Source organism: Saccopteryx leptura, chromosome 3 (assembly GCF_036850995.1).
Source record: "Saccopteryx leptura isolate mSacLep1 chromosome 3, mSacLep1_pri_phased_curated, whole genome shotgun sequence".
Taxonomy (NCBI): Eukaryota; Metazoa; Chordata; class Mammalia; order Chiroptera; family Emballonuridae; genus Saccopteryx; species Saccopteryx leptura.
Window position 1 is genome coordinate 87,684,850 of NC_089505.1, and position 24,648 is coordinate 87,709,497.

At 50.0% G+C, this 24,648-nt stretch overlaps 1 protein-coding gene across 5 annotated transcripts in view; it reads left to right on the plus strand.

The window, feature by feature from the left end:
* LOC136399599 (calmodulin-binding transcription activator 1-like) overlaps positions 1-24,648 on the plus strand; it is a 729,052-nt gene that overhangs the window by 182,091 nt on the left and 522,313 nt on the right. For all 5 annotated transcript variants that reach the window (XM_066374925.1, XM_066374924.1, XM_066374926.1 and 2 more), the window contains one exon: positions 22,462-22,529. The gene's annotated coding sequence lies outside the window, so the exon portion shown is untranslated. Of the gene's footprint in view, positions 1-22,461; positions 22,530-24,648 lie in introns of those variants that run through there.

Below are 24,648 nucleotides of genomic sequence, written 5' to 3' on the forward strand. Positions count from 1 at the left end.
CACTGGGCAACTTGTATTTCCTCACTCCAGAAATGGGCGTCGCCCTGGTGCCTGCTCTCTGGGCTTTGGGAACCAGATGCCCTGTGAGAGCCTGGCGTTGTCTCTGGTCTGCGGTTATGTCTAGTGACCCCTAGCGGTGACAGCTCAGACCCCAGGCCTGGACCGGGATGATCTTCATGCTGGCTGGGACATATCACTGGCTGCACTGCTCTCTCTTGGTGGCAGGGAGGTGACAGGGAGGAGAGTCCTCCCCGGTTGCCTTCATCATCCATGCCTCCAATTCATCAAATTGTCAGAAGCAGCCACTTTTTCCCAAGCACAGAAATGGCCTCCGTGTGTATTTAAATTCTAGGAAGACCCCTGGGGCCAGGTAGAGACTTGGTAAGAAGCTAGCTTTGGTGCTAGGGGCTGGGGGTGTGTGGGGGGGCGATGGGGTTCTCTTGGCTCTGAACACTGCCACGGGGCTCTGCAGGGGGAGGACTGGCTTGTCCTGGGCAAGAGGAAGTCTGAAGAGGGACAGTCGGAGCTCCAGCCTGCCGCCTCTGACAGAAGGGGTAGGGGTGGGGGTCCTGCATCTCCACAGGGAGGCCAACGTGTGGGACAGTGGCAGGGGAGCGTCAGGCAGGGCCTACAGGCCCACGCCTGCTCAGGAGCCCACGTGGGTGGTGCCTTCCCCTGCGGGTCCCCTTGTCCGACAAGGTCATCCGTGACAAATGAACAAGAGATGGCGAAGGGGGATTGGGCTGGATTGGGACGCTTGTTTCTTCTGACCTTCATGGGGCCACGTCCCTTCTGTTTGTAATCTTGGGCTAGAACAACTGACAAATGGCCTGATAGGAAACAAAAGCAAACAATAGACTCACTTGAAAGATACAGTGAATAGAATGTAATTGAAATTTTTTTTTTTTTTTTTTTGGTGCAGACATTGATTTGACCTTGGGAGATATATAGAAAAATCACTACAGAAATTAATATACATAAAAAATGTAGCTGTTTATTATCATGCAACTTTTATTGTGCTGATAGTTGTGTTTTTAATTATTATTTTAATGACTTTCTGTATTTCAAATTGTGACAAATCTATGTTATTTAAAAAAAAAATGAATGGGCTCTAGTTCTCCAAGGTGATGGGTGGAGCGGAGGGGTGGGTGAGGACAGCTCCTTCATTAGCGAGAACAAACGGATTACAAAGACCGAAAATGAACCGATTTACACACTTAAGAAGCCAATTAATATCTAACCATTAAACAGAAATGCTATAGATTGGTCTCACGATCTCGGCTAGTCTCTGGGCTCCTATTGGATCGCGTGAAGATTGACTTTTTAAACCAAACAACTGAAGGAAGCTCTGAAAGGGGAAAGGCCTGGGACCAGGGGAAATGGTTTGGGCCCTGCCGTGGCGAAGATGCCTCATGCCTTCCTGCCTGGGGCATCGTGACTGACATGGGCAGAGAGGACGGAGGTGACCATCCAGGCTGTCTCTGGGCAGGGCTCTGTGGGGACAGTCAGGGTTCGGGGCTGTTTCTGCGGCAGTAAAGACGGGTCTGTGCTGGCCTGTCCACATTGTGTCCTCTGAAGCTTCTTGACATGAAGGGCAAATCCATGTTGCGTGCGTTGGTGGGCTTTTGGGTGCAGTTTCTCCATACTGACCTCATCCCAGCTGTGCTCAGTGACACGTGGTATTAGGGTCCTGGTCACATGCCCTACATTTCCCAGTGTTTCAAATATTTGGTCCCATTAGTTATGTGGGGGTTCGCACCAGCTTCCGCCCTACTGCATGCCGGTTGGGTGTTTTTGGCTCTGCAAGGTAGCCAGGCAACATGTCTCGACAACCAGAAGCAGGACAGTGTAGCTGGAGGTATGTGGGTTCGGGAGATACAGGGCCTGGGTCTGAAAACTGCCACCAAAATATGTTAGCCAGCTGGCCTTGAGCAGGCTTTTCTTTGTTTGTTTCTATTTGTGTCCATTCAATAAATATTGAATCTGGTTAAAGCACTGTTCTAGGGGCTGGGGATATAGCAGTGACCAAGATGGAGAAAATCCTTGTGTTCCAGTGTGGGATGGTGGTAGTGGTAAGAACAGAGGGACCATCAACAATAGCACAGCAGTACATATATTGCTAAAGGTCAGGGGTAATAGAGACAATGGAAAAAATAACACAGGTAAGGAGAGCAGGAGTTATGTATGGAGATGTTGCCTTATACAGTGATTAGGGAAGGACTGACTAATCAGGGGACATTTGGGCTGAGACCAAGAAATGAGAAAGTTAGCTCAGTGGAATTCTAAGAGAAGAGTCTCTTCTGGCACAGGGGACTGCAAGTGCAAAGGCCCTGGGGCAGCAGCATGCTGGTCTGTTTGGGGAGTAGCAAGGGAGCCGTTCAGCTGGAGCAGAGTGAGGGGGAACAGAGCGGCGGCAGGACCAGAACACACCAGGCTGCTCGGCTGTGGCTTTGATCTTGGGTGAGGTGGGGAGTCTCCGTGGCTGAGCAAAGATAGTGTTTCAGCAAGGGGGGGACGCAGATAGGGTAAGTGAAGTCAAGACTAGGACTTGGTTACTGTCTCTGGCAATGTGGAAGTCATTGTTGACGCAATGAGAACTGTCTTGATGGAATGGTGGGGTGAGAATCTTACAGGAACGTCTAATAAAGGGCAAGGGGAGAGAAATTTGAGGTGGCAAGTATAGACACTCTTTAAAGGAAGTGTACCCTGAAGGGGAGCCTGAACATGGCATGATGAAATTAATTGAAATTTTTTTTCAGTTTTCTGATCCTATCAAATAAGACATTGACTATATCCATGTCATAGAGTTATTGGGAAGGTGAAAGGAGATATTGTTGGAACTTCGATACTGGGCACATTTGCCAGTGTCTGTTACTGGTCGGTCGTTTGTGACCGAGGTTTGGGCAGGAGACCTGAGCTGATGCGTTTGGATTCTGGGTTGTTTAAAGTCTTCTCTGTCACTCTGTCCTCCGAGGGTTAGAAGTAAATAAAAAGTTTTGGTAAATTTTCCATTTTCAGCAGTTACGGAGTGTCGCAGAAAGATCGGAGAGTCAGCAACACTGTGCCCCAGCGAGGTGGTTGGCTTATCTGTGTGACTGCACCAATGAAACGTGTTGCTTCTCCCGTCCCTATAATCTGTTTTATTGCCTGCTTTGCAAAATGGCACATCTCAAGATGAAAGCCACTTTGACTTTGACTTAGAGTCTTTGAAGTGTAGATTTTTCTTTTTTGATTATAAAAACACACTAATTGTAGAAAAAAAATATCGGCAAGCTGAAGAAATTGTACAAAAGAGAAAGTTACCTGAGGCTTCACACCCAAATCCAACTGTTGTTAACATTTTAGTAAATTTTCCTCCAGTCTTTTAGGAACACTCTTCAATAACATACTGGAGATGGTTATACTGTTCATGTATTTAGAACACGGTTGAGATTGTAGGCTGTTCCACAGCCTGGTTGCTGGCGATCCTCCTCAGTGTTCTATGATAAGCATTAAATTCTCAGGGATGTTTTTAATGGATGTGGAACATGGAATCTTTGAATCTGCCACCTAAATGTATATCAAAGAAAAATGATAATAAGAGGTAACCCTTCTAGAGCATTTACAAAGTTCCAGGCTCTGTTTTCAGTACTTTACATAAATTAACTCCTTTAATTCTCATTACCATCTTCTGACATAGGTACAGTCATTATTTCCAGTCAACAGTTAACCCCTTCATGTTAGGTGAAAGCCCTTCATTGAATGTGAGTACCAATGGTTGGGGGAACCCACATATGTATACTTGATGTACATACCTATGATGAAATATCTTAGCCCTGGCTGGTTGGCTCAGTGGTAGCACATTGGCCTGGCATGTGGATGTCATAGGTTTGAACCCCAGTCACAGCACACAGGAGAAGTGGCCATCTCTCTACTCCTCCCCCCCCTCGCTTTTCTTTCTCTCTTTCTCTTCACCTCCTGCAGCCGTGGCTCCACTGGAGCAAGTTGGCTCTGGGTGCTGAGGATGGCTCCATGGCCTCTACCTCAGGTGCTAAGAAGAGCTTGGTTGCTGAGCAACAGAGCAAGGGCCCCAGATGGGCAGAGAATTGCCTCCTAGTGGGCTTGCCTGGTGGGTGCCAGTTGGGGCGCATGCGAGAGTCCGTCTCTCTGCATCCCCTCCTCTCACTGAATAAAAAAAAAGAAATATTTTAACAGACGTTTCAAGAAACAGTGCTACCTGTGGTGCACTGTATTTTCTCTTTCACTTTATTCCATCCAATTCCATCAAAAACCACCAATATCCACCCTAGATTGATTTCAAGACTCACTAATGGACTAATGGCCTACACCACGCCATTAAGAAATTGCCACCCTGGAACACAAAGTTGGTTCAGGACCAAGGACAGCGGTCCCCTTCCTTGCCTCTTCCCTGTCACATTTTGGTTCCTTATTTGGACTCTTCCAGCCTGTGTTGAATCTTAGCCGTCTTAGAATCTCATGCCACTTTGTGATTTAGGTGCCTAGTCTTCCTGGTCTTCTCCTTGGCTTTATGTCCTGCATAATGTTCGACCCAGATCCCCTAGGAATTAATGAAGCTTGACAGGCGAGGATAAGAATACTGCTTCGTGCCTTACCTGTGGTGGTGCAGTGGATTAAACATCGACCTGGAACGCTGAGTTTGCTGGTTTGAAACCCTGGGCTTGCCGGGTCAAGGCACATATGGGAATTGATGCTTCCTGCTTCTCACCCCTTCTCTCTCTCTCAAATGAATAAAGTCTTAAAAATAAAATAAATAAAATAAAAGGGTTAATTAAAAGAAAAAAAGAATACTGCTTTGGGGTTGCTCCTTTCGGGGTGTGGCTGGCTGTGGGTCCTTTGGGATTGTTGACATTGTAGACTGTCCTCATGTCGGATAAGGAGGTCCCCCCTTTGTTGGAATCTTTTTTTACATTACCAGAGGAAAAGACCCATTGAACCTTCCTCCTGTTGCTATTGCCCTATGATGACACTTTGAATAGAAAGCCTCCTTGTCATAAAAGTTTTGACATTATGCCTATCATGATGGCACAAGGCTCTCGGGAAGACCCATTTGACTGACAGTGTCTGTTACCCTGCAGCGTGCGGCCCTTCAGATGACACAGTGCAGTGCTTGTGGTCTCCTTACATTCGATCTTCCTGCTTGCTGTTACCAAGAAGTAAGAGAAGAGGAAGATCTCTTTCTTGGGCTTAAAGCAATCCAAGTCTCTGAGGACGGGGCCCATGTGGCCAAAGAGAAGACTAACACAGACTTACCAATAGTCTGTTTTTGAAGCATCTCCCTTTTGTACCTTAATTAAGGCCTCGGATGGACCTAGGCTTGTGTCTTTCGGAACAGGGCTTCTGCATGACCGAGCAACCACGCCTGCAGCTCGGAGCTGTCCCTGCGCTGCCTCCCCAAGGGGATTCCCACTGAAACAGCAGAGGGGGGGGGAGGGGCCTCTGAGTTGCATGAATTCTTCCCGTTTACTTGCAAAAGCCCAAAGCCAGGGTGCTCGCTTGCCACGGGGGATTCACCATCACAGGTGTTAGCAAATGAAGGCCGTGACCGGGCTTCACTTCTCTTCTGAAGGCGGGTTATGGAATCCCAGCACCTTTCTTCTGTGAATGGCCACCCGTGGCCTATCACCCTCTGTTAGTGACACAGTTAACTTGTTTGCTTGAAGTGGGAATGAAGGATTTGAGATGTGTGCTAATTAATATTCCTCGCTCCCTACGTTAGCCAGAAATCATGTGGTCTCCGCAATCAGGCCTTTTCCCAAGTTTCAGGGACAATATGTGTTGACTCTGGTGCCTGCCTCCATGAAACCGGCTCCTGTTCTGCTTTGGCACAGATGGGACAGCATGGCCGTCCAGCCTACCTTCCCCACTGCTCTCTCCCTTGGTCCCGTTCTCAGCCCTGTAGCTTGTGGGAGGCGCCGCCCCCTGGCTGCAGCTCCAGCGGTGCTCTCAGCCTGAGCACTGAACCCCTTCGATGGGAACAGTGGAGTCTCCCCATCACCATCCTCCCGTGACTCTCAGTCTGTGGCTCTCCCCCAGAATGACTTTCTTCTGCAGATAATGGGGATTCCATTGTGGGGTGTTAGGGCTGTTCTGAAACTGTCGGCTGTGAGGGGAGATAGGAGGTTTTGATCAATGGTTTCTGCTTGTATCTCGGATGTGTTAATTTTAAGATTGCTTGCTTCTGTTTTTTTTTTTTCTTCCCTTCGTTTTATTGGATTTTTAGTGGGGGAGGGGTGAGGGTGAATATTGGGGTTTGTTCTGCAACTAAATTTAGCTGTTCAGAGCTAGGGTGGCTCTGCTCAGCTTGGAGGCTGGAGAGACCTGGAACAGGGTAAAAATGCATACCTCTCCTCTGTCTTTGGAGAGCCGGGGCCGTGTCTGCTCCTTCCAGAGCCTTTTCTTACCTCTCTGAATGATCGAGACCCACTTCCAAAGGACTCTACCAGTTAATATGTTAGAGCAGAGGTGGACATTTTTAGCGCTGGGAGTGGGGTTATGTATTGGAATAGAACACACACACATGCACGCACCCTGATATACATTTATGATTTATTTAGCCAGTAATTCAGAATTTTTCTCAAAGAGAAGTGGCTACCCAAGCACCAAGAGGATGCAGGATATTTTTACAGAGCTTGTCCCTTGTCCCTAGTTCTTAGTGGGAGTTGGCAGTGTATAGCTGTCAGCGACACTTTCTGTGCAGCTAAAACCCTGTCAAGGTTGAAAAAGAAGCCAAATTCTTCCAACACGACTTCTGTTTTATATTCAGGTTTATATCACTGTTCTGGAAGGACTTGTAACAACAGTCTGTGCTTGTTTAGGCTCTTCTGACTCTTGAACTGAATGTGTCAGATCAGCGAGTCTACATCTTGATCAGGCCACAGTAGAGGTGAAGGGCAGGCCGTGTTAAAACAGAATTGGTGTTCAGTTGTCACTGGATACTATCTCTCCCTCTGACTTTTTTATTTTTGAGAAAGCCAGCTTCCCCCAGGCTTCCTGATATCCTCTCTCTGAGGCAGTAGCGGCACCTGCAAAGGTTTAAAAAGAATTTTTTTTTATTGATTTGATTGAGAGAGAGAGGTACCAATTTATTGTTCCACTTGGTTGTTTCATTTAGTTGAGCACTCATGATTGCTTCTCATGTGTTACTTGCAAAGTTTTAACCCTGTTGCCTTGGGCTAGCTATGTCCTTTTGCAAAAAATATTGCTGACCTCTGAAAGAATAGGTAGAAATAAAAAAATTCATGGCCAGACTCTTGCTGCTATTCACGGTGGAGTAACTGAGAACGGAGTTGTCCTCTCTCCATTAACGATTATAAAGCTGGACAACACACGTGACACAAATATTTTCAGATATTACACAGTAGTCAAGGAAGGACTGTGGTTCCCAAGGGGAGATTGTGGGTCCTGCAATCATTCTGCATTTCTTCTTGGAGGCATTTCAAAATGTGGTTTCAGGAGAGATACCCCATGCAGAATACAGTCACCTTGTTGAATTGGGGAGAGAGGTAGAGAAGACTCCAGTAATCTGCCTGGGCCCCTGGAAAGTGCTGTGGGATATTAAGCTCTTGAAGTATAAGGTGACACTCCACAAGGGTGGGCTAAATGCATCTAAGGGCTGTAAAGTGAAAACTTCCCAGAGATCTTACAGGACTGGTAGGTGTTTAGACCCTGACCAGCCCAATGGGAGAGTTCTCCTCAAATAAACGGGACACTCAGTAGGGCTCAAACATCTCGTAGAGTAAGATGTGCTGTAACCCACTTTTATGAAGAAGATTAGAAATATGTCTTGAGAGGATCAGGTTGATCCACAAGTAAATACCCACTAGAGAAGAGAGCCTAACATTCTTTATTGAATGATATTATGGCTGACATTGTTCCAGATTTGATGAAAATGATAAACCCGGCAATTCAAGGAGCTCAACACATCCCAAGCAAGATAAATACAAAGAAAAGCACATCAAAGCACACTGTAATCAAATGGCTTCAAATCAGTGATAAAGAGAAAGTCTTAAAATCAATGAGGGGTGAGGTGGGGATGGGGGTGGATAGAGAAATGGTATAGGCCAGTGGTCCCCAACCCCCAGGCTGTGGACTGGTACCGGTCCGTGGGCCATTTGGTAGCAGTCTGCAGAGAAAGAATAAATAACATATTATTTCTGTTTTATTTATATTTAAGTCTGAATGATGTTTTATTTTTTAAAAATGACCAGATTCCCTCTGTTACATCCGTCTAAGACTCACTCTTGATGCTTGTCTCGATCATGTGATACATTTATCCGTCCCACCCTAAAGGCTGGTCCATGAAAATATTTTCTGACATTAAACCGGTCCGTGGCCCAAAAAAGGTTGAGGACCACTATAGGCAACAAAGAGAACTTCTGCAGATAGCTCATAGAAATCATGGAAGCCAGAAGACAATGGAATGACATCTCCTAAGTGCCCAGAGAGGGAAAAAACCTGTCAGCCTAAAATTCTATGTTCAGTGAAATTACCTTAAAAAAATAAAGTGAAGTAAAGATGTTTTCCAGTAACCAGACAGACACACAAACCAACACACACACACACACACACACACACACACACACACACACACACCCCAGAGAATTATTACTTGGAGACCTGCCCTATAAGAAATGATAAAGGAAGTTCCATGTGGAGAAGAATGACTCCAGGTGGAGACCTGGTGCTGTACAAAGCAATGAGGAGAGCTGGAAATGGGAACCGTGTAGGTAAGTCTACTTTCCTTCAATGTTTAATTTGTCTAAAAGGTAGTTAATTGCCTAAATCACTGCACTGGGATCTGCACCATATAGAGAAGTGCAATACATGATAACAAACAATACCAGGAACGATGGAAGGGGCAAAGTGGGAAGTGCACTTTTAATATTATTTGAAGGTAGGCTCTGTTAGGTTAAAGAAACGTAACATGAATCCTAGAGCAATCACAAAGAAAACAGAGGCAAAGCTCATAAGCCAATAGTGGAGTTAAAATGGAACGCTAACAAAATTAGTCAATCCAAGAGAAGGCAAGAAAAAGAGGAAAGGGGAACAAAGAACAAATGGAGCAAATAGGAAACAAATAGCATCATGGTCAATTTAGACTTGACCACGTCAATAATTACACTAAATATAAACAGTCTACACATCCCCAAATAAACAGCAGAGAACTTGGACTAGACAGAGATTTCTTAAATTGGATAGGAAAAGGGGAAATGATAAATTGGTCTTAAGCAAAATTAAAAACTTCTGCTCTTTGAAGTAGGACTTTAAGAAAATGAAATAGGCCTGACCTGTGGTGGCGCAGTGGGATAAAGCGTCGACCTGGAACACTGAGGTCGCCGGTTCCAAACCTTGGGCTTGCCTGGTCAAGGCACATATGGGAGTTGATGCTTCCTGCTCCTCCCCCTTCTCTCTCTCTCTGTCTCTCTCTCTCTCACTCCTCTCTCTCTAAAAAAAATCAATAAATAAAATATTTTAAAAAAAGAAAAGAAAAGAAAAGAAAATGAAATAGTAGGTATTGGCTAGGTGGCTCAGTGGATGAAGTGTCATCCTGTCACTCTGAGGTCTCAGGTTTGATTCCAGGTCAGGGCACATACGAGAAGTAAGTAATGAGGCACAATTAAATGAAACAACTAGGTGATGCTTCTCTCTCTCATCAATGGAAAAATAAAATAAAATATATACTATATACAAAAAAAAAAAAAAAGAAAGAAAGAAAGAAAGAAAATGACACAGTAAACCAGAAACTGGAAGAAAATATTCATAATGCATGATCCTGGTAAAGGACTCATTTCCAAAATACAGAAAGAACTATATATTATAATGCAACAATAACAGTACAGACAGCCTAGTTAAAAATGAGGCAACAATTAAAATAGACTTCACAAAAGAAGATGTATAACGGTCAATAAATACACAAAAAATTGTTAAATATCATTGGTCATTAGGGAAAAGCAAACAAACCTCAATGAGGTACCTACATACCCAGTAAAATGGCTAAAATTGAAAAGGCCAACAGTGCCAAGTGCTGACGGAGAGGTGGAGCGACTTTACCTCACCTGATGGAACTACAAATCAGAGCAACCACTCTGGAGAACCGTTCGGCAGTCTGAAGTCAAACACGTCCTTGATCAAGGCGTTCTGTGCCTGGGTTTTCACCAAAGAAAAATGACAATGTAGGTCCATACAAAGATTCATGAATGAATGTTCTTCATAGTTTATTTGTGAACAGCCCCAAACTAGAAACAACATGAATGTTGCTCACCATTTGAACGGGTAAACGAACCAGGACATATCCACCCAATGGCACGATTCCCTTCAGTGGGAAGGAATGGGGGACTACTGCCACACACACACCAACATGGATTTGTCTCAGAAACAATATGCTGAGTGAAGGAAGCCAGGCCCTAAAGGAGTGCATGTTGTATGATTTTATTTGCATGAAATTCTAGACCAGGCAAAGCTCGGGTAGAGCGACAGAAAGCAGAGCAGTGGCTACTTGAGGCTGGCCGACTGCGGAGGGGTGTGAAGGACCTCTTCATGGTGCTGGCGACGTCTCTCGTCTCAAGTGTGGTGATGCACACACAGTGGGTTTGTTCACACTCACTGAGCTGTACCTTTAGAACATGTTGCCTTTTATTGTATGGGAGAGATATCTCGGTGGAGCTGATTAAAAACGTTGTAAGCCCGGGACCCACTGTGTGCCAAGAACCCACCCAGTGCCACCTCGTGTGACACGGGTGTGCTGCTCTGTATGTCAGGAGAGGAAAAGCCACCGACATGCCTCATCTTGTGCAGCTGGAGGGAGATGGAGTGACTTTTCTTCTACCCTGCGAGAAATGCTTTTTATCTCCCCAAATAGGCAGGCAATTTTTTCTCACAAATTAAAGCTTGGGACACGCATTGTTCCAGGGCCTTTCTCCCTGCCTTGTGGCTGGCAGCCTGGAGGCCTGCTGGGGAGGCCTCACTGGGGCCACAGGGGTATTTCCCTTGACACCCGTTCTCCTCCTTCAGCTGTCTCCCTGCTCCCCGTACTTTTTATAGGTTTTCTGCGTTGACACGGCAGTGTGGCTATAAAATATCCCCAGGGCTGTGGACGGTTCTTAACATCAGTCAGGGTTCGGTCAGGACACAGGAACCAGGTTGGATATTTAAACAGAGAAAGCTTAATGTGAAGGATCGTTAATTAGTAAAAGGTGGTCGCTCACACATAGGAATGAAAAGAGCTCCTAAGAGCGGCTGCTGTTCTAGGCTGGGAAGGGTTGACAGTCAATACACTAAGGACTGGACGAACCCCCTGACCCCCACCCCACGGGCTGGAACTCAGACCTCTTCAGAGCCCAGGCTGCCATGGGGACATGCTGGCTGCCACAAGGGACACGCTGGCCACCACGGGGACATGCTGCCGCCTCAGGCACAGCGCCCAGTGCATCTGCAGAAGTGGCTCATTGCTGTTTGAGAATGGACCCAAGCTGCCACCTGTCCCCGGGGTGAGGGGTGTGCCCTGAAGGGGCTGGAGCTCATCTTCACAGCCACTGGACACCTGCTCTAAAGGACCATGGTGACACCTATTGCCACTCTCGTCCTGCAGGCCCCTGCCCTGCTCTTAGACGTTCAAGCTTGATGCTGTGCTAGGCGGGGCAGGGGAAGTGTTCACGGGGCCTGGCTCCTGCGCCACAAAGCAGGACAGAGGAGGGTGAGGCCAGAGCTAAAAGATAGTAAGTGACAACTGGCACGATATTGACACAGAGGTTGGGCAGACTTGAAGACAGCTTAATCAGCAAATGCCATTTTATTAAGGGGCAGCGGTTGTCCTAGCTATGTGTCTGTCTTCTAAGGCCTGTTGCCCTGAATGTGTCCGGATACCCTGTGTCAGCCATGGTTTTACAACCCACCCCATCTCCAGTCCTGACACAGCTGAGTGGGGGCCCCTGCGTCCTGTGCCTACGAGGTCCGAACAGGGATTGCGAGTGAAGCCAGCCAGCTGGGTGGGGAGGTGGCCATCTAAGAGCATGTGCCCACCCAAAGGGGCAGCTGCTCCTCAGCTCTGACCAGTGCCCACACTGTAGGGATGTGGGCCTAGAGGTGCCAGACCTTCTTTTTCTGGAGAAGCTGGGAATCTCCATCCTCTAATCTTTACATACCGACAAGGAAACCGGATGGGAGCCAGTACCGCATGCACCATACCGACGCGTCTTTGGGGTGATCAGCCCTGGGCTCCCTTTGTTTAGGAGGTGCCCTCACGGCTCCACTCTCTCTCCTTTCCTCCCACCAGTTGTTTTGCAAGCCCCATTTATTTCCCTGGTGGAAAAATTCAGCTTGGTTCCACTCTTTTCATTTCCACGGTCATGGTTCAGGTCTCACTGTCTCTTTCCTGAGCTGTAAACAGCGTCCCCCCATGGTCGCCTCCTCTCCGCCGCGGCCCCATCATGGCGTGTTTCTGCAGCACAGCCCTGTTTGTGTCTCCCTTCCACCCACACACACACACACACACACACACTTTGCTGAAAACCTTCCCACGATCATCCTGCTCCTGTGGCTGAGACTCCACTTCCCCTGCAGTTTAATTCCTCCCGCCAGGGCCCCCCTGCCCTTTCCGGCATTGCGCCCCGTTGTTCCCCGGCCCTGCAGACACTGGCTGCCTCCCGTCACTCAGGGCTCTCTGGACACACTCGCCTTCCCCACTCTTCCACTTTTGTGACACTTGTCCGCCCCCGCATGCCTGTACCACGCGTCCGCCTGGCAACCTCTGACTCGTTCTCCAAGGCCCAACCGAAACGTTAACTCCATGGCTCTACCTTTGCTTGTCTCCTCAGCCCGAGCGCAGGGCCCATGCCGCTGATTTAGTGCCAGTCGTCTGTCTTGCCGTTGACATGATGGCCCTGGGTCCTGTCTGTCTTTCCGGGACCATCACTCACACATCGTTGTATCATTAGAGCCTTGCCTCGTGCCTGGCGTGTAGTAGGTGCTCAATAATTTGTCGAGTGAGGCCCTGGCTGGTTGGCTCAGCGGTGGAGCGTCGGCCTGGCGTGCGGGGGACCCGGGTTCGATTCCTGGCCAGGGCACATAGGAGAGGCGCCCATTTGCTTCTCCACCCCCCCTTCCTTCCTCTCTGTCTCTCTCTTCCCCTCCCGCAGCCGAGGCTCCATTGGAGCAAAGATGGCCCGGGCGCTGGGGATGGCTCCTTGGCCTCTGCCCCAGGCGCTGGAGTGGCTCTGGTCGCGGCGGAGCGACGCCCCGGAGGGACAGGGCGTCGCCCCCTGGTGGGCAGAGCATCGCCCCTGGTGGGCGTGCCGGGTGGATCCTGGTGGGGCGCATGCAGGAGTCTGTCTGGCTGTCTCTCCCCGTTTCCAGCTTCAGAAAAATACAAAAAATAATAATAATAATAATAATTTGTCGAGTGATCGAGGCAATGAGTAGATAATGAAATGAAGGGAAGACGGACCGGGTTGCTTTTCCCCTGAATCTTCCTCTGGGTGTTTTTGTGATGGTTCATTTTTTTTCTGCTCCGATTGGCACTTTGATGGTCATGAGGATGCTTCACTCCTCACGACCTGTCTGAGTGACAGCCTGCTGGCCGGGTCAGGCTTGACCTCCCAGGTCCAGGCTGTTAAGACTTTATACTGAATTGCCACTTATGATTTCAGATAAAGTACCCCAAACACTCTTGGATCGCTAAAATTTTAACCATCACCATGTGCACAGATTGTCAGAGTAGAGCTAGGCTACCGTTGATATAAATAAAAACACGTATGCCATTATTCCCTACGCTAGCTGTTTAGAACAACAGCTGGTCATTTGGAAGGCACGATTTGGGTGTTGGTATGGACGGCTGGGCGGGGATCCAGAACACCCTGCAGAGCAATGGTTCTCAACCTTTTTACACTTGGGGACTGGTGAATATAGGCAAATTATTTCGGGGACCGCTAAGGCAGAAATCGCTCTGAGCATGAGCGAATTCGACTAAGACCACTGGGTCTATAACCTTCACACAGCATCAGGGCGGTTAACTCTTTCGCGGACTGGCATGAACTTTCTGGTGGACCGGTCTGCGGACTGGCAGTTGAAAAATACTGTAGTAGAGGATGTTGGCTTGGCCAGCTGGGGGCCCAGAAGTACATCAGTGGGTGGGGACAGGGACATGTAGAGAGGGGGCATTGCACAGCTGGACCCAGGGTTGGAATATTTATCTCAGAGGGGAAGACCCAGCAACTATATGCGTGGGGAGGTGGCACCCTGGACAGAGCAGGTGAGGGGACCGCTGGGAGTGGGTTGGACTGGCTACTTATTTAAATCAAGGCCAATTATTTTGTGTAAAGTGCAGTGAATGGTGGGCTCTGGGAAACTTTGCTTCCACTGTAAACATGCTGGTTAGAAGTCATTAATATGACATTCACACATCCCTAACAAAGCACATAACCAGAGATCTGGCACCTTTGAAATACCCAGAGGACATTAAGTATGAGTCTTAAAACCAAGAGTATTGGAAACAAGATATTTTTACTTCTCATTTGGGAGTAATATAATTGTGTTTTGTGGCTCTAGCAGATGCAGGGCCAGCTGCTAGGAGAGGCCTGGCTGTTTTTCTCCCTTCCCCTTAGCCTCGGTCCCTTACAAATGAAACCCTTGAGCAGAACTCTCATAAAAACAAACAAACGAAACAAAACAGAACAACTGTACAAAATTATCCCTTGGTTGAAAAATCCAATTTGGGGACCAAACTATCTGAGATTGTGTCAACCACTGATACTTTTATTACTTGGACTCAGGAGAATAAAAAAACAAAACCTATGTCTATATAGTTTGTTGTTTTGTTTGTTGAATTTGTCCCAATGAGGCCGACAGGCCCCTGGAGACTGACCCTTCTCTCCCTGACATTGCACCTGTGTCTTGAAGATGGAGCAAGGACGGACCGGGGCCAGGGAGCCGACTGAAGACGATGGAAGAGGAGGCCTACCTGCCCGTTCTCTGAGGGCTGATTCAGGGATGTTGTGGAGGGCCAGCCAGTTTCTCTGGGCCGGACGGCTCTGTGGGGTGTCAGCAGTAGGTGGCACCTTCTGGGGCGGGAACGTCTGTGACCACAGGGTAGGCTGAGAGACAGAGGGGCGCTCAGTCCCTCTGAGAAGCCCACGTCCTCTCCCAGACACATGCAGTCCCCCTCCCCCCGCACACAAGTGGGGGCAGGAAATGGCTCCTCATTCTGACGTGGACCAAGGGGCCGGGGAGCCCAGCCTCATGGGCAGCCTTTGCCGCCGCGGCACCTGCCTTCACAGCTGGGTCCCCGTCAGCCCCGGTGCTGGGCTGCGGCAGGCACGCCGGTTGGTCAGGCTCCTGCGGTATTTATATCCAGAACTGCACTGCCCCACATGGCTGCCGCGGGAGTCTGCCAGATGCCTGACATACGGCTGCTCCCGACGGAGATGGTTGTGCGGGGTAAATGCACACCGGAATGTGAAACTGCAGTGCGGGAGGGCGTGCGGAAGGGCCCTGGACTCCTTTTATGATTACTGAAGTGCTGTTTTGAATACATTGGTTTAAAGTAGAAAATAGATGAAAAAAATAACACACCGTGAATATGAATTTCTCCTGATTCTTTTTATTTCTTTTCTTAAAGGCGTGGGTTCTAGCGACCTTAGTCATTCCTGTGGTCGGCCTTAGCGGTTCCTGTTGTGTTCCCACTGGACCACCGGCCCAGGTGCTGCTGGCCACGGGGCTGCCTCCGAGTGTGAGCGCCCAGCTGGGCTGCTCTGTGTGAGCACCAGTCTCAACGGCCACCACATTTATCCCCCTAAGACTCCCAAGCAGGCAGTGAGTGCTGCCTCGGAGACGGGCTCCTTCTGTCTGCGTCCTCTCCCGATCAGCTCCGGTCTGTCCCACGGTCATCTCTGCCCATAAGCTCTGACTGGGCTCTCAGTGGGGTAGGGGCTGGGATGCAGAGCCTCCGTGGACTCTGAAGACCTGGGCAGGGAGGACCACCGTGCACACCAGGAGTGGTGCGGCCACTGCCAAGAAGGTTCCAGAAGCTGGAGTTCACTGTGGAGTGGGACACCAGGGGAGACTTCCTGGAGGAGGTGGTCTGTGAACAGGGCCAGGCAGGTTACATGTGCAGAATCAGTGCGTAGGGGCCAATGTAAGAAAGGGCGAGAGGAGCCAGATGGGCACAATGATGCCTTCTCACTGCTAGTCCCCACGGCAGCCTCCGTGGGTGACCCCTGAGTCTCGCCTGCCCACAGCGGGCTCACCCCAGACAGGCTGTGCAGTCTCTGTCAGAGCTCGTCAGCCGAGAGCAGACAGGCCCAGCCCCTCCTGGAGCAGTGACAGGCCTTTGGGTGGTGGAGAGACACACACCAACACAGCATGTGGCCAGGCACGGACCCCAGGTGCAGAACTGAGCTACCCCTGGTCCTGCCCTCTCTGCCCTTCATGCTGCGGCTTGTCGGTGCCTCTGGGGGGGGGGGCAAGCCGGGGAAAGGGGCCCAGGGAACGCAGCTCCAGTGTGTTCCCTGCCACACACAGGCTTCAGAGCTTGGCGGCAGTTTCTCTAGTTGAGCCTCCAAAGGACAAACTAAACATTTAAAATCTGCAAGCTGGACAGTCTTTGCTTTGGAGCCCGCAGCGAATTCCTTCATCTTGACAGCCAAGTCGTTCTTCTCAGCGTTGATGCACGGTTTGGGATCCAGGAAGAGAGTGATGCCGAGGGAGGGGGGCTGGGGGCCGGGACGAGGACCACCGGCTTGGGGCCCACCTTGGTGGGCAGGGAGGGCCGACAAGGTCCTCACCTGGAGCCCCACCTCGCTGATGTCCATGCTTCTGGCCCCTTTTTGATGGTGATAAAATGACACGCAATAGAATTTGCCCCTGGTGGCGTTGAGCTGCACTCACAGTGTTGTGTGACCTTCATCACTACCCAGTTCCAGATGTTTTCATCACCTCGCGGGACACTGGGTTCCCATTAGCAGTCACTCCCTGTCCCCTCTGCCTGCGGTCCCTGGACACCGCTCACCTCCTCTGTCACTGGGGCTCCACCCACGCTGGGCAGTCCGCACACAGGGAAGCATACAGCGTGCGGTCTGTGGTGTCTGGCTTCTCTCACTCAGCAGAGTGTTTCTAATGTCTGCCAATGTAGCGCGTGTGAGCACTTCATTCTTTTGTGTGGATGAGTGTCATTCTGCTACATGAACCCGCTGTGGTCCGTTTCCCTGTCCACCTGCTGATGGGCACGGGGCTGCCTGCAGGTTCGGCTCTCATGGCCAGAGCTGCTGCGAACATTCACATCCATGTTTCGGTCCAAGTCCCTGTTTTGACTTTTTTTGGGGCATGCCACCATCTTGTTTTTTGTTTTTTTGCATTTTTCTGAAGCTGGAAACAGGGAGAGACAGTCAGACAGACTCCCACATGCGCCCGACCAGGATCTACCCGGCACGCCCACCAGGGGCGACGCTCTGCCCACCAGGGGGTGATGCTCTGCCCATCCTGGTCGTCGCCATGTTGTGACCAGAGCCACTCTAGCACCTGAGGCAGAGGCCACAGAGCCATCCCCAGCGCCCAGGCCATCTTTGCTCCAATGGAGCCTTGGCTGCGGGAGGGGAAGAGAGAGACAGAGAGGAAGGCGCAGCAGAGGGGTGGAGAAGCAAATGGGCGCTTCTCCTGTGTGCCCTGGCCGGGAATCGAACCCGGGTCCTCCGCACGCTAGGCCGACGCTCTACCACTGAGCCAACCGGCCAGGGCCGCCACCATCTTGTTTGAGCGTCCTATAAATTTCTGGGGCTAGACTTGCATTTGAGAGGCAACAGCTGAGAAAATCGTGCTCTGGTGGTCAGGGACCCTCAGGTCGGCCACAGACATGCTGGCCTCGGGCAGGTCCCTTCTCTCTGGGCCCCGGTCTCCTGCTCTGTGGAATGGAGAGAGACCAGGTGTGGGCTTCCACCAGCCTTCCTCGGAGCCCTAGGCTGGTAGAGCTTTCGGGAAAGATGGAGGCCGGCCAAAGCCTTCTTATTCAAAACCTCTTTTCCTCCTCAGCTAGAACATCTCTCTTTTTGTCTGTTGTGTTGTCTGCCTCAAGCAAAAGTTTTCATGGATATGAGGAATTTTTCCTACCACTGGAAATGACTCACAGAAAGGCTTGGGGTAGAAACCAGCTTGATCCTGCTGGAGGGGGAGACCCCCCGCTCCTGGGGGCTTGGTCTGGCTCCTCTTGGCCCCTTGAAGGGAGGTGGGACAGTGACGTGGCTCTGGGTCAGGGGGAGCAGAAGGCTGTCAGCCGGTTTGGTGACACATGGTCGTCCACATGCCGGCTTTCTTCTCGTGGCTGTCCTTGAAGAAGCTCAGAACAGCAGTGGACAGTTGGGCTCTGGGTCCATTCTGCATGGGTCTGGGTTCTGGTTCTACAGAGGCTAGCCATGTGACCTTGGGCAGACCACTTCTCTGTGCCTCAGTTTCCCTACCTGTAAAGTGGGCATGGTTCCTACTTCACAGTTTTTGGTTTTTGAGGCTTAAGCGAGGTTATCTTCTGTAGGCTCCTAGAGCCGTACCTACCCTCAGACATCACTCTACCAGCCTTAGCCGTTCTGATGGCAACCATGATGCAGATAATGCAGTCCCTCATTCTCCCAATTCACTCCCCTTCTGAGCCCAGTGGACTCTCCTTACTCTGCACTTTAATGGTTTTTACTTGGCTCCACACACTATTTAGCATCTAAATATTCTGTGTGGGCCTGACCTGTGGTGGCGCAGTGGGATAAAGAGTCAACCTGGAATGCTGAGGTTGCCGGTTCAAAACCTTGGGCTTGCCCGGTCAAGGCACATATGGGAGTTGATGCTTCCTGCTCCTCCCCTTTCTCTCTCTCTCTCTCTCTGTCTTTCTCCCCCCCCTCTAAAAATCAATCAATAAAAAAATAATAATAAAAAAATAGAAAAATACCCCTCCCCTAAATATTCTGTGTGGTTCTTTAGCACGTGCCTTTCTATCTGCCCAACCAGTTCCTAAGCTTTGGGAGGGTCCAGCCCATGGTCTGCCCACTGATGATGAGGTGGACCAAGACCCGGGTAAGGAAAATGCCCGGGCAGATGGGGAAGCTTGGGTCTGGGAGCAGACAGGTGGCTCAGACATGCCTACTCCAGCAGGGAGCCCGGCAGCAGCCTGGCAACACTCCCTGGTGGTTGAGGTCAGCTGCAGGGTCCAGCCAACCTGAGCAGGACAGGGGTGGGAGCCTGGGTCAAGGCATCTTGCTTCCTTTGCTCCAAGAGGCTGCTTGGAAGTGGGGTGGGTGGCCCACCAACGGGGCATGTGTGGGAGGTGTCACTGGCTCTTGGGGGAGGGGAAGGAAGTGCTCAGAGGTCATTCGTACATCAGTGTGACTGCCTGGGGCCCCTGCTGGCACATTAGTTCAGTAGACCTGGGACAACCTGCTGGGTCTGGCTGCAGAGGTGGCTGGACAGCTGACCCTGCCACATAGCGCTTACCTTTAACTATTACAGTGACTTGTCTCTCCTTTGCTTGACTGGGAGCTTTTTCAGGGCTGGCTTTATAGTGGTCTTATTCACTGACGGGCACATAGTAGGTGCGCAATAAAAATTTGCCAAGTAAATCTGGAATGCAGTAAGTGGTCCAGCGAGCTTTTTTCTTTGAAGGGCAGTTACAACAGGGCGGAGGGGGACATTGCCTGGTTGGGGAGAGTGTTGGTTGAGGCACATTCATGACGGTCTTATTTGGGTCTTTGGGTTTTTAGGTCATAGGGATAAATCTAGAGGTGGCTGAGATGCACTGTGTCCCTGTCCTTCTGGGCGGGGGTCACTTAGCTCTCAGCATGCCCCTGGACAAGGGTGTGGGTCTAAGCATTTCCTGTTAGCACAGACCATCCCTCTGGACACCAAGCCTAATATTCAGGGAAGGGGGCTGATACACAAAAGGACTCAGTTTACCCTCTTACTGTCTCTGGTCACTGTCAGCTCACCCTGCTTTGTGAGACCAAGGGGATACCAGTAGATGAACAGGAGGGTTGACTTCAGCCAATCCTGATCAGTCACTGTGATGTCACTATCGATTGTGGGCACAGAAGGGTAAGGGGTGTAAGGGTGGGGACAGATGGAGGTGAGTCCAGCAGCAGTGGCAATGTCTGATGGGTCATTTGTTACCTGCTAATACCTCTTCAAGGGCCTCTGGACAGGTGGCATACACCATGGAGACCTTATAGGAATAATCATGGTAGCTGTGGTTGTGGACGTGGCTCTATGTATACTTAAGTGTATTAAGAATCATTGCTCCCTGTAACTGCCCCAGGGGGTGGTATCATCTCAGTTTATAGGACAATGAGGTCTGGACAGGTTGAGTCATGTACTCAACTGTAAGCCAGGCCTGTTTGCTTCCAGAGCACCTGCTCTTTCCTGCATAGCAGCCACCTTCCTACAATGACTCAGCTAAGTCACTGGCAGTGATATATCCAGGAACTGAGCTAAGTCCCTGGCAGCGGTATGTCCAGTAACTGAACTAAGTCACTGGCAACAACATATCCAGTGACTGCTTCTTTTTGCTGCTTTTAAGCTCTTGCTTCAACTCTCTTCAGTAGTAAACACCTACAAATGCACAGCGCACTCAGAACGCACGCACACAGGTACACACTCATTTATATGTGCACAATATTTTTGTAATGCCTGCTCTTCCTCCCGGATCCATCCATCCACTTTCCCATCCATCCATCCACCAACCCGTCCATCCTTCTACCAAACACACATGTCTCAGGGTTCTGTTAGGTCCTGGGGATACATCAGTGATGGCATATTCCCCGCCCTCAAGGAGCTCATGGCCCAGAGGGGGCTGCCATCTGAGTAAACAAGGAATCAGGATGCACGATGATTAATGCTCTGCACTGAAGAGCCAGGAGCCCCCGGAGCACGCAGGGTGGGCAGGCAGCCTGTCATGAGGAGTGAGGAGGGCTAGCCGGAGGAGTTGATGTCTCTCTTGTGAGACCTTGGGGGAAAGCATTGTCTAAGGAGAGGAACAAGAATATGGAAAGGCTCAGGGATCCGAGAGGACAGGGTGCTGGTTGGTCACCTTCAGCTACAATCAGTGATAGAAACCCTCTCACCGAAGCAATTCTGAGTGCTGTAGGCTCTGCTGCGGCGGCTCGGGCTCCGCGTTACCCAACGCCGGCTCCCACTCGTGGTCGTGGCTGGTTTCCAAGATGACGTGAGACCCTGATCTCCACGGGGTGCCTATGGCCTTCATTCTGCGTGACATGCCTGGTGCTTTCTACTTTAACCTCTCTGCTTGCCGGGTTTGGGTAATAGTCTCTACTTTCTCTTCGAAGCCAAGTTTAGCGCCTCAGGTCACAGGTGTCAGTTTCATTGTGTCCGAGCCCAGAGGGGGCTAACTGCAGAGGAAGGCCGCAGGCCTCCGGGAGGAGGGCTGCTCCATGCCCAGCTGCCCTCCAGGACCCCTGGCTGCAGAGAACATTCAGACGGGGCCTCCCCTCTGCATTTCCCCCTTGATAGTCAAGGACAGCAGCTCCGTGTTGTGGCATCACCAAGATCAGGGGAAATGTGTACCAGTGCAACCTTAATTTAACTTCCAATCCCTGCCAAGTTCACGTTCGCAGATCTGTTTGGAGCTGGAAGTAATGGGCCGTGTCATGCCTCTGAGCTGGAGCGATGACTTATGCTGATGTCACCCACTAGCTTTTTATGGAAATTATTAATAAATCAGTAATTCCATCTGCAGTGATGTTGTTGTGTTTATAAATATTTAATTTACCTTCAGGTACCCGCATTTTCTCCATCTTTGCCTTAAACTCTGCTGACACCGCTCTTCCTTGTGGAGCTCTGCTCAGTAGATTAAGTTATCGGTAGTGGGAAAGGTTTGTGTTCTCTGTCTCTGTGTCTCTCTGTGTGTGTGTGTGTCTCTCTCTCTCTCTCTCTCTCTCTCTTGAACATGGCTTCATTGTTTCTTTTTAATCTTTGTGTGATTTTGGCTGAGGGGCTGGGAATCAAACTGAGAGAACACAACGTCCCTCATGACAGGGACAAGAGACGGGTCCAGCTTCAGAAGGAGACAGGCTGAACTTTGCAATTATGACCTCGCGTGAGTGGAGACCTATCGTGGGCACGTGTTTCTTCCCCTCCTTCGAATGAATGACATTCAGAATCTGAAATGGCGTCTGATGTTTTGCGCCCACAGAGAATATCTTTGTCCTTGCCACCGACTCATCTTTTGAAACCCAGCGATTTGATTACTATTGTGTGGTGGGTTGAATGGAAAGGGCTTAAAAAAAAAAAAAAAAAGAAAAAGAAATCAGAATAGAAATACAGTCCAAGTTGAGTGTTTTCCTGGCAGAACCAGGGTCCCAGCCTTGCCCGGGGAGACAGCAGCTGGGAGACAGAAACTTTCTAACCTCTCGGGATCCAACGTGAGCTAATTGTTGCTACTATCTCTTTATTCTTCTGTTTCAGGAGATTGCAGCTTATTTAATAACGTTCGAGAAACACGAAGAATGGCTAACCACCTCCCCTAAGACAAGGTAATGTCCTTGCCGTTTTTCAAATGCGTACAGTAAATGGATGGATTTTCATTGATTACCTGATTGGGTCAGCCAACTGATGGGCGGGTTGAAAAATGCCATGTTGTGTTTGACAGCACGTGACCCCGAGGTCTCATTGATTGACCTGAGATTGTGGTGCTGAGCGCCACGCGGTGGATTCAGAACTGCGTAGCTGCCGGCATGCAAGTAGGAACTTTGAACCTGACAGCCTAACGTGCGTGGTCCCTCCTTGGGGTGTGTGTGGGGGTGCTCCGAAGTCTCAGCGGGCAGGTACATCAGGGGAAGTTCATTTTGGGGACGTGCCCACTACCCCTCCCCCCCGTATTGTCTAGAAACTTACTTTTGAAAAGGGAAACTACCTCCAACTGTCCACTTTGATCCCAGTGTATTTTACACACTGAAAGTCAAGGTATTCTTGATGGCGGTAAGAAGCCCTAGATCCGAAGCAACGGCTGAGTGTGGAGTGTATTATGCAGTAACTGTCCTTGAACCTACCGACTGCCGCGAAGGCTGAGCTTCTTCTCCTTCTCCTCCCAATGCCACTCGGGAGTCGAGGGAATTGGTGGAGATACAGCGGCTAGTGTTCTGCCTGTGCGGGTGATAATATTTTGTGAAGAACGGTGACATCGGGACATAGGGTTTATTTTAAAGGCAGCCCGTTTCCTCCTCGCGGGCTCCTGGTTTTTATATTTAGTGCGTTGCATTTCAGAGCTTCAGAAATACGTGGCCACTCTCTTTCAATTGCCACAGCTTTTCCGTCAGCGGCGACAGGGCCAGGTGTTTGTTAGTTTGAAGAGTGGGGCCTGTAGGAGCACTGGGCCGTGGGTTGAATTTGAGAGCAGAATTTAAGAGTCTCACTTTGGGCAGGAAGCACCAAATTTTCCAGGTTTGTTAACGGGGACCAGGGATCGGGGTGGGGTGTGTCCTCTGCCCCCATGGCCATCAGCTTGACCTAGTCATTCTTTCTGAGCCGTGGAGGAAAGGTCTTGTCCTCTAGGATGTTGACTCATTCTAGGAGATACTTTAGAATATTACTTCTTTAGGTTTAGGTTTTTCATGGTGAGCATCCTTCTGGTGGGGCAACAGTTTCCATGGAGGAGGGAGGGCAGAGGATGCTGAGGAAAGGGAGATGGTTTCTGGAGATTCCCGTATCCCAGGTGGAGCAGAGGTTTGCTCTGAGTCTTGGAGCTTTCCATGAATTCCACCGCAGGGCATCCTCATCTCCTCAGCCTTCTGTTGCCATGATTTCTTTTGCTATAAAATCAAGTGGTTTTTGTAACAGCATTTGCTATGATAGCGCCACGTAAGAAGCAATCTCCAAACTCAGTGACTGGTAACAGCAGATGTTTATATCCTGCTCAGAGGTCTATGGGTTGGCTGTGGCTTTGGGTTGGGTTCAAGAGACTCGACATGTCTTTTTGTTCACTGCCAGGGACATCTGGTTCTCCTGAGGGATGGCAGAGGCAATCCACAGAGGCACAGTGAAGACCCCTGCTGCATATGGTGTTGTACATCACACCTGCTCACAAATCATTGGCCAGAGCCATCCCTTGGCCAAGCCCAATAAGAATGGGCCCAGGAAGGACTTTCTTCCTTAGAGTGTGGGCTGGGGGTGGGGTGGAGCATAAAGGATGACAGTTTGCCATTTGGTGACACAGCCGTATCATGATCCATGGAGAGCCAGGCATGTGTGTCTCTCTTTTCTTCTGGGGGCGTTTTCTTCCAGGTGGTGACTGCCAAGTGAGCCTCAGAACCAGCTGAAGAGCTTGCTGAAATGCAGAGGCTGAGCCTAGCCCCTGGTGGGATTCAGCGGGTCTGGTGGGGCCTGAGCGTCTGGTATTTCTAACAAGTACCCTGGTGACGGGATGTGGCCCGCCTGGGACCTCACCTTGAGGACAGCTGCCCTGGATTCCTTGGGGAGAAGGCAACCTGTCTGACTTCTGCCTCTGCGCCGTTTCCCGGCCCCTAGCGGTGGCTCTCAGCACGGGCAGCCTCCAGCCTCTGTATGTGCCCCATGTGTGCCCGTGTTTGCCCCTGTGTGTGCCCCTGTGTTCCTGGCAAGACACTCCTTGTGTCTGAGTGGAAGGGAGGAGCTCTC